The 15519-nt window shown below is 39.7% G+C and overlaps 1 long non-coding RNA gene across 2 annotated transcripts in view; it reads left to right on the top strand.

Annotated features, from left to right (window-relative positions):
* Positions 1–15519, top strand: part of LOC137570907 (uncharacterized) — a 478469-nt gene that overhangs the window by 165 nt on the left and 462785 nt on the right. For both annotated transcript variants that reach the window (XR_011031231.1, XR_011031230.1), the window contains exon 1: positions 1–71. This exon is cut by the window's left edge and continues 165 nt beyond it. This is a non-coding gene — a long non-coding RNA (uncharacterized lncRNA). The remainder of the gene's footprint in view (positions 72–15519) is intronic.

Genomic DNA, 15519 nt, shown 5'->3' on the forward strand with positions numbered 1-15519 from the left:
ACAGACTGACAACCCATCCAACCAGACAGACAGGAGGGCATCCTGCAAATACTTGGCAGTAGTTATGACAGGTAAAGCACTCAATGCCCAGATGACATGAAAGTAAAATTTTCCATGCAGTGGAGCTCACACATTTTTTCATTTTAGAATTAAATATTTATTGAGATGATAAAAGATTATTTATAAGCTACAAATTATTATTATTATTATTATTTTACAGGCTTGAAATTGCTGATATACTAAAGAAATTAATTTTCACTCTGGTTATTTTTTTTTTTCTAATGAGATTTTTAGGAATTTATAAACTAAATACATTTTTTCCTTATTCACATATTTATTTTTTTTACTGAATATAGAAACAGGAGTTAAGGTACAAAGATACAATTTTTTGGATACAATTTATGAGAATGAACAACTGTCATCGACTTAAGCATTGGTTGGAATATTTTGAATGCTATAAAAATGTATATATTATTAACCACAAATGTAACTGTATATTTGAAGTGGAGTGAAAAATATTCTTCTGGCATGTCAGCATCTGATCGCTGAATATGGATATCATATGCAAAGAACCTCATGCGCTATGAAAAGGGAATGAGCTACTTCTAATTATGTAAAATATGGACAATGCCATCAGTGTCCTTACAGGATAATTTGAGGCTGTTTGTAAAAATATGTAGGATGAATAGAATACCTATAGAATATTTTTTACTGAATTTAATGTTTTGCTTTTACAATATGTAATGGTTTGAGAATTCACTTGGTATATTAAGATGATTAAATATTTTATTTATCATAAACATTTTTAAATACATATACAAACATATAGAAGTATTATAATTTATTGGTTATTATATTATACAATATATACACTGTCTTATTTGTTTCAGCGGGTTTAATATAAATAACCGTTGGATGCCTTGCGGAGGTTTAGCAATACAAATTAAATATAGTTCAAGGAAAACAAACAACTTAAATAATGCACCAACAGAGGTTTTTTTTTTTTTTACAAAATATTCAGTTACACAAAGGGCTACTTTTATACAATACGGTGTGAAATATATATATATATATATTTCACACCGTATTGTTTTAAAAACATTTCTTCAGTTCTAAATTTTATAATTAAACACTGAACTAGCTTTTTTTTTCCCTTTGGAGCCATTCCTGTCCCATTCCCCATTATATTTCCAGTACAAGATAGAATTTGTCCAGGACACACAGAAAGGCTAATCGTTTATAAATAATTAATACTTTCCCATTTCACTAGTAATGCGGGTCTTCGGATTTGTCAATTACTTGTCGTTAAATGAGTGTATGCCCACGTACTTCATTTCCAATCCTTTGATAGAGGAGTAACCCCAGTAGAGCCCACTCCAGACTGCCTGAGATGGGAATGGCCTTTTCATAAGTCAGGTTCAGACTAGGTGCTGCTTTAATGCAATGCTGGTTGTGTGAAATGAATACAGGTCTCTGTGAGATGCAGGCTGCAAACTGACCAGTTTAAACTTAAGATCTGATTTTGTTTAGGTTGTTTAATAAGCAATATTATAATACATTGTTGTTTTCATAAGCACTGGCTTAATGTTTAGATTCACAGTTTTTGTAACAGACACAATCATTTTCTCATATTCTGAAAAATATTTGTGAGCAATTATTCACTCTTTAAATTTTCATGGGTGAAAGGTAAACAAATGTTAATAGAAAATGATTGTATGAGCTAAAAGTATTTTCAGGATCAACCACATCTTCTTGCCGGTAGAATAAAAATCTGCAAATTTGTGTGATTGGCAAAAACAGAAAGATCCTAACCAATTTTTATAGAAGTTCATCCATTAAGGAGTTACGTTTCATTGAGTATAAAAATAATCTAATATAGTAAAATTATATTTGAATAATAATTATTATAATTATTTTTTTTTACATGAATTAATCTTTATTTTACAATGGCAAAATAATTAGAGAATTGTATAAAGAGAATAGCTATTCATTGTTTTATGTATATTGTATAATAACAACATCATTTTATATTATACTTATTTTATTAGGACACCAGTTATATATTTTCAAATGTAAATATTATAAAGAGAAAGCGTGTTAGATCAAGGTCCTTCCTAAAAGTCGGAGCAGCATTACTTAGAAAAGATTTACATACTGTAGTGAATGTGGCCAAATGTACCATCCTGATGGAAGTATAGTGTGAGCAATCTCAACGGACAGAAATCTGGACAGAACATTGAAAATATGACTATGTGGAGGAGGTGAACAGATCAGAATAAATATCAAGTCCATTGTTTGAGTTCTCTCTGCTTAAAATGTCAATACCCTAACTGCATGTCCGCAAAGGATGGTGGTGTGGATTCTTTTTTGATGTCAGTATCTTAACTGCAGACTAGTTCTCCACTAGTGGGTTTCCTCTGTGGTCAGTACACTATGGGGTTTATATACTAAAGCTGGCAAAACACTATTTCATTGACTATCACAAAGTTTTGGACTACATTCAACGATACAATGCTAGTGGTGACCGTGATAGCAATATTAAATTACCTTTCTAGCTCTACTGAAATCTGATCTAATATCTATTGAGTGTCCCAAGATAAGAATGCAGATCAATGATTAACCTTAGGAGGTTTTACATGGTCTACAGCTAATACAATATAGTTGCCTTAAAGTTGGCTGAACAGAAAAGAACAGTGGGAAAACCAAAGTGGGCCAATAAACACTTATAACAAGTGGATTGTTTAAAAATGTATTGTATATTAAAAAAATAAGAGTGTTATTTATCCTAAATGCATTACAATTTAAACATCTGATTTTTCAGTACTAAAAATAGCATTGCATAACACCTCTGATTACGGCATACGACACACAGGCAATGCTCTCTCTCCAGATTTAACTTGTATTGTTAGTATACCATCATGAGCTATAGGTCTATGCACTGCGCTGTCGCTAATGCCTGGTACACACGATGAGATTTTATGGCAGATTCAATGCAAGATCGATTACTTCCAACATGTCTGATCTGATTCCCGAAACGATTTTCCATTCACTTCTATGGAAAATTGATCAGAAATCAGATCAGACATGTTGGATATAATCCATCTGGCAGTAAATCTGCCAGAAAATCTCATTGTGCGTACCAGGCATAAGACCTGACTGTCAGCACCAACTTAACTAGTAAGGAATGAAGTTTCTGCAGTTCCATGTGACATAGGCCTTAAGTGTAACTGTAACTTATTAAGGATGAAATATTTCTCAAAGATAATGCATCTTTGATCAACCCGTGATTGATATCTAGATGAGCACACTGTTTACATGAATCAGTGCCTGTAAAGGTGCCCATAGACCTGACAATTCTGTGCAGATTTGACAAAGAGACAAATTTATCTGTAATCGAATCTGATTAGAGATAAATTTGTCTTTTGTCTAAGCTGCCCATATACTACAGGCCCATTTTCCATCCAATTACAGCATGAAATCTGCAGGGAATGGGCTGAGCCCACTGCGTCCGCACCGCTGCTGCCCCCAATGTATAAATGTTCCCCCTAGTGTGCGCATTTATCCAATACCTGTCCTGTTGCAGCATCTGCGCAGTGACTGTCCATCTTGCCGGGCAGCTGCATACACCCATACACGCTAGCGGTACATAGTGTCTGACGTCAAACTCTATGCGCCATTAGCGTTTATGAGTGAATGCGGAACCCGGTGAGATGGATGGGCACCGCGTGGAGGTTGACACCGGACAGGTAATGTATGAATGCACACATGGAGGGGGGCACATTTATACATAGCAGCGGGGGTTTTGTCGTTTCGTCGCTCGTTTCAAAATCGGCCGCTGTACTGCTGCACACCTGACCAACCAACTTCGGCCCAACATCTTGCAGCATGCACGATTTACAAAGCGACTTATTTCCGTCCTGAAATTGGTCGCTTTGTTGTTCGGGCATGCACTTCGCGGCACTGATTTTCATCCAATTCGATTATAATAATCCAATTGGATGCTCAATCGGCCGCCAAGTCACCAGATTTACGTACACCTTTAGGCTACATACTTCATACTTCTGATACCCTATGATAGTTTCTGCTTCCTCCTCTGTCTTCTTCCTCTTTCTGTCTTTCTGATTTATACTGAAAATGATCCACTAGCCCTTCTCTGTTTCTAAACAACCCTACTAAGCTTACTGGCACGGACAACACTTGTGTGATTAATACCTACCATTCCAAGAGAGATCACTTCTTTGCTGCACACTATCTACCCATAAATTCCCTCCCCCAAGCTTCACTGCTGTCTGTATTTTTCTTTTAGAGGTATACTAACAACAGAGAGTGTGTGGCTAAGAAATGCTCTCTCCTGGAACAATATGTGTTAAACACGACAAGTGCTTTCAGGGTTAGTGGAAGACACAGGAAGGTTATCTGTTGATCTTTCAGTATGGAGCTGGCCACACACAGGTCGATTTTTAAACTTTTTTTTCAATATAACTTAAAAATATCAGTATTGTAGACTGACTGAATAACTTTTTAGTTAGTTTAGTTAGACATACATTAGCCCAATAACTATGTTTTAAGGGGGAGGGGTGTCGGGGGGGGGGGGGGGGGGTCAAAGAGCAAAAAAACCTCAAAAGTTTAAAAAAGTATGAATTGATCATAAATTAGATGAATTTATATTGATTAATCAATGTATATTAATATATTGAACCAAAAAAACAACAACCAATATTCTATACACCATACAACTACATTCACTACAACTGAAATGTCCGGTATACACCATGCAATTTCCCACCAGGTCAAATGGAACTTTATTGGAAGCATATCGGACATGCCGGAAATGATCGATTAAACCTTTTCGATCTGATGGGAATTGTGCATTGTGTGTACCGGGCTTAAAATTTCCATCTCAGCTGATTATGATTCCACTTAGTCCAGTTCTAGATAATTGACTGAGATTGATTTTGATCTTCCGCAGCGCTGTACAGAGTATTTAGTCGCTTATCTGTCCTTCAGAGAGGCTCACAATCAAGTCATATGTCCATTGTAGTCTAGGGCCAATTTAGGGGAAGCCATGTGTATGTTTTTGGGATGTGGGAGGAATCCGGAGTGCCAAGAGGAAACACGCGCAGATATGGGGAGAACATATAAACTCTATGCAGATAGTGACCTGGCTGGGATTTAAACTGGAGATGCAGTGCTGCAAGGCAAGAGTGCTATCCACTACACCCCCAGGCCACCAAAATATTCTCCTTAGAGTCCTCCAGAAATGTTTTTGTCAGTGCTGTTAAAATAAATATTAGAAAAAGTACTCATAATCAGCATAGGCTTCTCTGTATATGCGATCTTGGGTAACAATTATTTTATTATTAATTCTGGTTTCTGAGAATTAGCCTCTTTTGGAGTTGGAGGGCTTTGTCCTTCTTTATGAAGCTAACTTTATTGTATATGTTTCACATTGATGCACATCACCAATTTAACAATCTGTTGTTGGATTTACTCACGTCCCTTTTGTAATTGTTTCATAAATTATAAAACCAAAATAAAAATATTGTAAAAAAAAAAAAAATATAGTAAAAGAAAAAGAATACAAATTAAATAAATAAATACATCATTCAACTCGACAACTCAAATTCATATTTCATAATTGTTCTAGATTTATTATATCTACCCATTCCCTACACACCTTGGCCCATATGCCAGTGTTTCTCAAACCTGTCTTCGTGATAATTAGTGTCTCAGGCTCAGCTACATGGATTCCACCTAGCTGAGACACTAATTACCCCACCTGTGCATAGGCGAAGTTGCCTGCAAAACATGCACTGTTGGGAAGTCACAAGGACAGGTTTTAGAAACACTGCCATGTGCAACTACATTTTTCTCCTTAGTTTACCCCTAGGAGATAATGTCTCATCTTATATTTAGAATAACTTTTCAGCACTTTGCAATTAAAAAAGTACCAAGTAGGTGAAAAAGTACTAGCAAAATTATTTTAAGTATTTTCTTACTTGCTGGTGATTTAAAGGGCATTTTATTGACATTTAATTAAATGCATTAAGTTTGAAGGGGGAGGGGGGGGGGGGGGGGTTGGTCAAGCAATTTGTCACTTTGCTACCTTCTCAAAAAAGACAAAGTTCTCTCCCTTTTCTGTGGTGAAAAAGGAAAGAAATGTTCAACATCCCACATATTCAACAGTTAAAGAAGTCAACCACAATTGTTGCAAATTCATTTAACCTACATGGTCATTGTGACTACTTTTTTCCACCAAAAATCTATCACAATTCTTAACTAAAGAGCGTTCAAGTGAATAAGGCCAATATTTGGGTGAAAATGGAAATAATTATGTAGTCTGATGTGTCGCTTGGGAAAAGACGTGACCATGTAGGACATTGCAAGCACTTGTTATTTTACATACAGATATTCCAGCTTGTTGAGCAATTTCTGCACAATGAGGATGATCCATCCTTGGTCCTTTCTTCTCCTTGCTATACTCCACATTGAAAGAAATGATAAACACTGTTTGGACCACTCCTGACCACAGATCGGGAGATGTCTCAGTTCATTTATGTTTAATCTATGTCAAATTGTTGTCATACAAGCAGTTATGAATGAGGAGAGGGAAGAGGGCAGCAGAATGCAACAGTTGGCAATTAGGCAGCATGGTAATGATTAGAACAAATGTTTTAGCCTGTTCATTAATTGATCATCTTATCATGAATCATTGAATTATTAAGTGGATGACTTTTATGTATAACGCATTAAGGGGTATATATATATATATATATATATATATATATATATATACACACGCACACACACACACACACACACACACACACACACACACACACACACACACGCACACACACACACACACACACACACACGAATATATATATATTATTATTATTATTATTATTGATTTATAAAGCGCCAACATATTCCGTGGCGCTGTACAAAGTAAGAAACAAACATGGGGTACATAATAATACAGACAATGGTGTACACCAATATACAAGATACATAATTAGTGACAAAATACAAAGAATGATACAAAATACAAATTATAGAATTGGTAATGACAGTGATAAAATTAACATGATGAATAAAATGTATAATGGTTACCAAGACACAAAAGGGGGAGAGAGCCCTGCCCTTGCGAGCTTACAATCTAAAGGGAATGGGGGGAAACAAGAGGGGGGGTAGTATGCAGCAAATATATAGAGGCTTTGTGTTTTAGGATACCTAGTAGGAGTGCAATTTGGTCTTAGTACAAAGGGAAGTGGCCTAAGGTAGAGCATATGCTTGTCGGAACAAGTGTGTTTTTAGAGAGCGTTTAAAGGTAGCAAAGGTTGGCGAGTGACGGATGTGTTGTGGGAGGGCATTCCAGAGGAGGGGTGAAGCGCGTGCGAAGTCTTGTAAACGTGAATGTGAGGAGTTGATTCTAGAGGAGGACAACAGAAGATCATGTGCCGATCTGAGATTGCGATTGGGTTTGTATCTGGAGATTAATGAGGATATGTACCGGGGGGAGAGATCGTGGAGAGCTTTGTAGGTTAGGGTTAGGAGTTTGAACTGAATCCTCTGGTTAATTGGCAGCCAGTGAAGAGCTTGACAAAGAGGGTCGGCAGAGGAAGATCGAGAAGAGAGATGAATGAGACGAGCAGCTGAGTTCAGTACTGACTGGAGCGGGGCCAGTTTGTTAGACGGTAGTCCACAAAGTAGCACGTTGCAGTAGTCCAGACGAGAAATTATGAGAGCATGTATTAACATTTTAGTTGTGTCTTGAGTGAGAAAGGGACGGATGCGAGATATGTTTTTGAGTTGGAGATGGCAGGAGCTGGTTATGGAGTGAACATGAGGAATAAAAGAGAGAGATGAATCGAATATCACCCCCAAGCACCGAGCTTTGGGAACTGAAGTTATGGGAGTGTTATTAACATTTATTGTTACTTCAGGCAGGGAGGTGGACAGAGACGGTGGAAAAATTATTAGTTCCGTTTTACTCATGTTAAGTTTTAGGAAGCGAGAGGACATGAAGGAGGATATAGCAGACAAGCAGTCAGGAACACGTTTAAGGAGGGAGTAAAGGTCTGGGGCAGAGAGGTACAGTTGTGTATCGTCTGCATAGAGGTGGTATTGAAACCCGAATGAGTTGATTAAATCACCAAGACCATGCATGTAGATGGAAAAGAGGAGGGGACCAAGGACAGAGCCTTGGGGAACCCCGACAGACAAAGCATGAGGAGAAGAGATCTGATCTGAGTAGGAGACTGTGAAGGACCTTCCAGAGAGGTAGGAAGATAACCATGTGAGAGCAAGGCCCTTTATTCCGACATTTGAAAGTATTTGTAGGAGTAAGGTGTGGTCGACAGTATCAAATGCTGATGACAGGTCAAGAAGGATGAGTATGGAAAATTGACCTTTGGATTTGGCTGTAAGAAGGTCATTGGCCACTTTGGTAAGGGCTGTTTCCGTGGAGTGGTTAGAGCGAAAGCCAGACTGGAACTGATCAAGTAGGGAGTTAGCAGATAAATAATGGCTTAATTCTGCATGTATATGGCGTTCAAGTAGTTTGGATGCAAATGGGAGAAGTGACACTGGGCGGTAGTTGGCAAGTGGTGTAGGATCTAGAGAGGGTTTTTTAAGTAGTGGTGTCACAACAGCTTTTTTGAGTGGGGACGGAAAGATGCCAGTAGAGAGGGAGAGGTTAAATAGCGTTGTTAGTGCAGGCAAGAGAGATGAGGATAGCTGCGGAATGAAATGGGAGGGAATAGGATCCAAAGAACAGGTGGTTAGATTAGCTTTGGCAATTTTAGAGGAAAGAGAGTGTTCAGAGAGTGGAGAGAAGGCAGTTAGAGAACAGTCAATGAGAGGTGTGGAGGTGGGATTTGAGGGCCGCATGGAGAATTCACTTCTGATTTTGTCAATTTTATCAGTGAAGTATGTTGCAAATTCTTCAGCTGATAAGCAAGATGAGGGAGGAGGAGGAGGGGGATGGAGAATGGAGTTGAAGGTGCTGAACAAGCGTTTTGGATTGTGTAAATGGGCGGATATTAGGGAAGAAAAATAGGACTTTTTTGCCACAGAGAGTGTGTTTCTGAAGTTGTTCAAGGCAATTTTATATAAGATGAAGTCCTCACTTGTGTTACTTTTCCTCCAGCGCCGTTCAGCTGCTCTAGAGCATCTTTTTAACTGTTTAGTGGTTTTGGTCATCCAGGGTTGGCGACAGACATGGTGAGGGCGGGCCTTGACGAGGGGGGTGAAGTCATCCATGACTTTTGTAATGGAGCTGTTGTAGTGTATAGCAGCCGAGTCTGGGTCAGTGAAGGATTGTTTGAGGAGAGGTGCCAGGGCATCAGAGACAGTTTGAATGTCAAGATTGCGATAGTTTCTTCGAGTATGTGAGCGTGCTTGTGCCAGGGTGGTAGGAAAAGAGGAGGAGAGAGAGAAGCTAAGTAGGTTATGGTCAGAGAGTGGTAGTGGATCATTAGTAAAGTCAGTGACAGAGCAGAGACGAGTGAATACAAGGTCAAGCGTATGGCCAACAGTGTGGGTTGAGGTAGAGGACCACTGAGACAAGCCATAGGAGGAAGTGAGTGATAGAAGTTTTTTGGAGACAGTGTTATTGGTGTCAATAGGAATGTTAAAATCACCCATGATGATGGTAGGGATGTCGGAGGAGAGGAACTGGAGAAGCCAGGCAGAGAAATGATCCAAGAAAACAGAAGCAGGGCCTGGAGGGCGGTAAATAACTGCAATTTGAAGGTTCAAGGGAGAGTATAGTCGGACTGCATGGACTTCAAAAGATGGCAGGGAGAGAGAGGGAATAGGAGTGAGAGGCTTGAAGGAGCATTTGTCTGAGAGGAGAATGCCCACACCACCACCATGCTTATTCCCACCTCTAGGAGTGTGGCTAAAGTGGAAACCTCCATAGGAGAGGGCGGCAGGTGAGACTGTGTCAGAAGGGGTCAGCCAGGTTTCAGTGATCCCAGAGAATGTGAAAGCATTGGAAATGAAAAGATCATGGATGAAGGGCAGTTTGTTGCAGACTGAGCGGGCATTCCAGAGGGCAGCCGAGATCGGAGGGGGTGTAGGGGGAAGGAGTGGAATATTAATAAGGTTACAGTAAGAGGGAGGGAAATTTGATTTATTGCAAACAGTGTGATTAGCAGGGGGGAGTGGGGGTCCAGGGTTAGGTGAAATGTCCCCAGCAACAAGGAGGAGGAGTAGGCAGATATAGCGGAGCAGCAGTTGTGGTGTAGACTTATATTTAGACTTGGTGTGACATGGAAGGTGAGGTTGTAAGTAAATTAAAATCTCATGAGAGGAGAGCTGTGGAGTGGATAGGAGGGATGGTGAAATGTACAGCATATTGCTGACAGCAGGGGGATGTAGTGTGTGGAGAGATTTGAGGATGGCTGGGGAGAGCAGGCAGATAGTAAACACTAGGTTAAACATTTTTGCAACTAACCAGAGAAGCAGAGTTTTCTGTCAGTTCCTTCTGTTCCCTTCTGGTTCAATTTCTGGTCTAATTTTGGTCGTTGTATTTTCTTTACACTTAGAGTTACAGATGCACTTTGAGTTCAGATGCTCAAAACTGACCAGTGGTCAAAATTGACCTCCTATGCTAGCTATATGCAAACAGGCTGCCAGCATCTTAATTAGCAGACTGAATGCAGGTGAGATGGTGAAGTGTTTGAATGGGAGTCTCAGTCTTGTAGGCTGGGATTTAAAGGAGACTCTGTATGGGGCTGGACAGAAATTTAACTCACAGATCAAACACAACATAGAACACTGCATAAACAGCTGGCAAGGCAATAAATTATATGTTAATTTAAGGCCAAGACCTAGATAAGGCCAAAAGCTGGGAACTAGTGGAATGGAACCAAAGATCAGAGGTTGACACAAATTTAAAACCAAGAATGTCCATAGTCAGATAGCAGGGCATGGTATGCTACAAACAGACATATAATAATGCAATCAGATAGAAATCGATAGATGAAGTTGGGATCGTACCATAGACAGACAGATATTGCAATCAGATAGAAATCGATAGATGAAGTTGGGATCGTACCATAGACAGACAGATATTGCAATCAGATAGAAATCGATAGATGAAGTTGGGATCGTACCATAGACAGACAGATATTGCAATCAGATAGAAATCGATAGATGAAGTTGGGATCGTACCATAGACAGACAGATATTGCAATCAGATAGAAATCGATAGATGAAGTTGGGATCGTACCATAGACAGACAGATATTGCAATCAGATAGAAATCGATAGATGAAGTTGGGATCGTACCATAGACAGACAGATATTGCAATCAGATAGAAATCGATAGATGAAGTTGGGATCGTACCATAGACAGACAGATATTGCAATCAGATAGAAATCGATAGATGAAGTTGGGATCGTACCATAGACAGACAGATATTGCAATCAGATAGAAATCGATAGATGAAGTTGGGATCGTACCATAGACAGACAGATATTGCAATCAGATAGAAATCGATAGATGAATACATATATATATACATACACTAAAATGCTATGGATAACAAATGTTTACTTTCTTAAAAGTAGAAGTAGCTATGGCAAACTCTATACCTGCATTTAAAGGGGGCTTATATGCTTTCCTTGCGTTGAAAGACATCCATGGCTACAATTACTAGGTAATGCCTAATGATGTTGATCCAGGGATTTTATTTGCTTGCCATCTGGAGTCTGGAAGTAATTTTTCCCTTTTGGGGCTAATTGGACCATGCCTTGTAAGGGTTTTTTCGCCTTCCTCTGGATCAACAGTTATATGTGAGGGAGCAGGCTGGTGTTGTACTTTATACTGGTTGAACTCGATGGACGTATGTCTTTTTTCAACCAAAATAACTATGTAACTATGTAACTAAAACAAAGAGTATTTGCTATTTGCAATAATTCAGGTTGGAGTCAGCTCCGAGGTGTGTTTAGCTCACAGGGACAACAATGGGTGATTTGCATATATTCAGCAGTGATGCACTGGGAGACATCTCGGAGCTCACTACAACCTTAATTATCGCAAATACTTTCTGTTTTAAGAAAGCAAACTTTTGTTTTCCATAGCATTTTAGTAGAAGGGCTTTTTGGTCCATTGTAGCCCCGTACACACTCCTAGGATTTCTGGTTCAGCATGAGCTTGCTGGGTAGTCTGTGGCTTTCATAATGTGACCTTCTTTTGTGAGACATCCCCTGCGTACTCAGCATCAGTCAGACTTTCAGTTCTAACAGGTCCTGTTCATGCAGCTGAAAGTAATGGGAGACATGAGGCAAGGTAATAATGGCTGCAACTACAATTATATTTGTCAAGCCCAGAGGAACCCAGGTGAGTTGCCTGGAATGCTTATTTAAATTTCTAGTCAAATTTCTAGTTTAAGTGGACATCTTTGGTTATTATCGCAAGTACCTTTTGTTTTAAGAAGTCAAATCACACTAATTAGTTATCAGTTAGAGTTACGCTACAGTTTTTATCAAGCCTGACTGCACAGAAAGCATCTTTTAGAGCCCTCGGGCCATATGCAATTCACTTTTTCACCCAAGTTTTGTCCTAGGAGATATTTTTTCAGCTTTGGTTTAAAATAACTTTTCAGCATTCTGCAGTTTAGATTACATCTCCCTCCGAGTTGCGTCGACTCGAATTGGAAATAGTATTTTACGCTGTCGAGTATTTGAGTGGCAGCAGGGTGAGTCCTCATTCGGCTCATCCTGTGCCCAGCTCACTTGCGGTGTAATTATACTTACTCAATTGCATAGAGACTTATAATTGCGCACAAATTACACCCTGGGCACCACTACGGCCTCTAATTATATATCGGCCTATACCGGGGTCCAAATTAAATGGTGCCTTGTGCCTTTTTTTGCCTGCTTCAGGCTTCTATAAAATGATCACAGCCTAGTTCTAAGTAGGTTTGGGACAGTACATAGGCTTGTTTATTTCATGCCACAGATCAGTTCAGGTATCTTTTAAAATTTTAGGGACAGTCGGAAATGCCGATTTTTTCGATTCTTCAAAAATTCCCATTTCCGCCAATGCCGGTTTTCCAAGGACTCCTTTTTTGTCATTTTATTGCATTCTCTGATTGGCCAAATACTTCCAAGTTGACTCAGAAGTATTGGACCAATCAGAGAATGCAGAATTTTACAACAGTAATTGGACTACCATGGACATTTTAGGCTAATCAGGAGACTCAGGAGTACTCAGTAGTATGAGTCTTGTGATTGATCTAAAATTTCCGCAGTAATCCGATTTTTGCTGAAAAATTCTGCATGCTCTGATTGATCCAATGCTTCTGAGTTCTACGATTGGGCTAAAATGACCAAGTTGTAGTATATCGGATTTCTGCGGAAATCCAATTTCTTATTTCCCTTTTCCGATATCTAATCGGAAATGCTGATTTCCGATCGGAAATGTGGAAATTTCAATTCTGCGGAATCCGAATGAGAATCCCTAATCTTCACGCATTACCGACTCTGTCACAAATAAAGCGATTCATGGACTGCAATAGTGAACGAATATGCCCTTCATATAAAATACTTGTTCCATTTAAATAGTTGCACATTCCACAGCCTGATAGAATGTCATACGTCTCACGTCTGACAATCTAGGTCCTATTAAAGCGTTAACGTTCATGTCACCGCCTATGCTTTCATACTGTATTGGCATCGTGTAATCCCCCAGATCACTTTCAAAGCCCCCCTTTATGTCTTTAGAGCGGCCTTTAATTGATTATGCTAAAAATGTGATTTTTTTTTTTTGTTATCCAAAGTAATACCTTCAAAAGCTGAACTCATTTGGATTCATCTAATTCACAAAGGATTTACGCATACAGATCATTTGCAGCTCCTTTACATCTTAGAAAAGGGGTTTTGGCCTTCGAGGCTCCCTATATCCAAAACTGGATTGCAGTGTGCAAGGTTACTCTTATCAATCAAAGGCAAGAAGGCACTTCTCATTCGGAGGAAAAGAAATCAGACGAATCTCTCACAAAAAGGTTTAAAATGTCATCTGAGCCAGAAATGCCTTTGGTTAAGTCCCAACTACATCACAGGCAAGAACTATTTTGTTGTTATGGCAACAGGCGTAGCTATGGGCTGCCCTATAGCTTGTTGATCCTTCTCACTTTTTTGTAACTTGATTTAATTACATCTCTTTCCAGTCACTGGTCTTGCATATAGCAGCAAATAAAACCAGGAGAAGTGTCTTGTGAAATGGTTATATATACACTGGGTAATGATTCTTGAGAGATGCCAGGCTTATTATACAATGCTGAATATTTCAGCTGCAAAGTTTTGGGAATATTAAACTTTTTTATGTGTTACTGATTTCATTCCTGCTTTTGAAAAAGGGACTTTGGGCTCCGCTAAAATCAGCACACATGTTTAATCACCACTGTTGTATAACGAGCGATCCTCGACGGTATGCGATGAACTAACGGTGTCAGTGCACATTTGAATTCAACAACTGCATAATGACATTATTGCAACTGAATTAATGCATAAATGCATAATTGTTCAAGTCGTGAGCCAGTGACAGGATCATGGATGCCCAAGGCTCACCGATTTGCATGTGGACTGATAGCCAGCCCATCTTATCTGTTCTCATAGAAGAGCTATAGCAGCACAAATTGCTGGAAAAAAAGTGGCAATGATAGAAAGGTGTCAGAACACAACATGCATTGCAGCTGTCGACCAGTCAGAGTGCCCATGCTGACGCCAGTCCACCAACGAAAGAATATATAGTGGATGCCTGAATGTGAAACTAGACCATGCAGCAATGGGAAAATATTAAGTGGCCCATATTCAATTCATTTTTTCTCCGCAGTTTTCTCCTAGGTCAGTGGTTTCTTAACTCTTTGAAGTTGTGACACATCATGCCAAATGCTCAGATCACACACACGTTCCCCAAATAAAATGCCCTCAGACAGTATAGGTAGGTAGGTAGCCAGGTATAGGTGCCCCAAGTATAGGTAGGTAGACATAGATGTCGGTGCCCTCAGTATAGGTAGCCAGGAGTAGGTGCCCTCAGTACAGGTAGATAGGATTAGTTGCCCTCAGTATAGGTAGCGAGGTGTAGGTGCTCTCAGTATAGGTAGCCAGGAGTAGGTGCCCTCAGGATAGGTAGTGAGATGTAGGTGCCCTCAGTATAAGTAGCCAGGAGTAGGTGCTCTCAGGATAGGTAGCGAGGTGCAGGTGCCCTCTGTATAGGTAGCCGGGAGTAGGTGCCTACAGGATATGTAGCGAGGTGTAGGTGCTCTCAGGATAGATAGCTAGGAATAGGTACCCTCAGGATAGGTAGTGAGGTGTAGGTGCCCTCAGTATAGGTAACCAAGAGTAGGTGCCCTGAGGATAGATAGCTAGGAGTAGGAGCCACCAGTAGCATGTGCTGGCGGCAGCTCACTCACCAGCTCCGTGTTCAAACGCTGACATCACCCTTCAGTGCCCCACTCTGTCTCTCACCTTGCTCCAGTCTGCCTCCCTTGCCGCTGATAGT

Source organism: Hyperolius riggenbachi, chromosome 4, assembly GCF_040937935.1.
Source record: "Hyperolius riggenbachi isolate aHypRig1 chromosome 4, aHypRig1.pri, whole genome shotgun sequence".
Taxonomy (NCBI): domain Eukaryota; kingdom Metazoa; phylum Chordata; class Amphibia; order Anura; family Hyperoliidae; genus Hyperolius; species Hyperolius riggenbachi.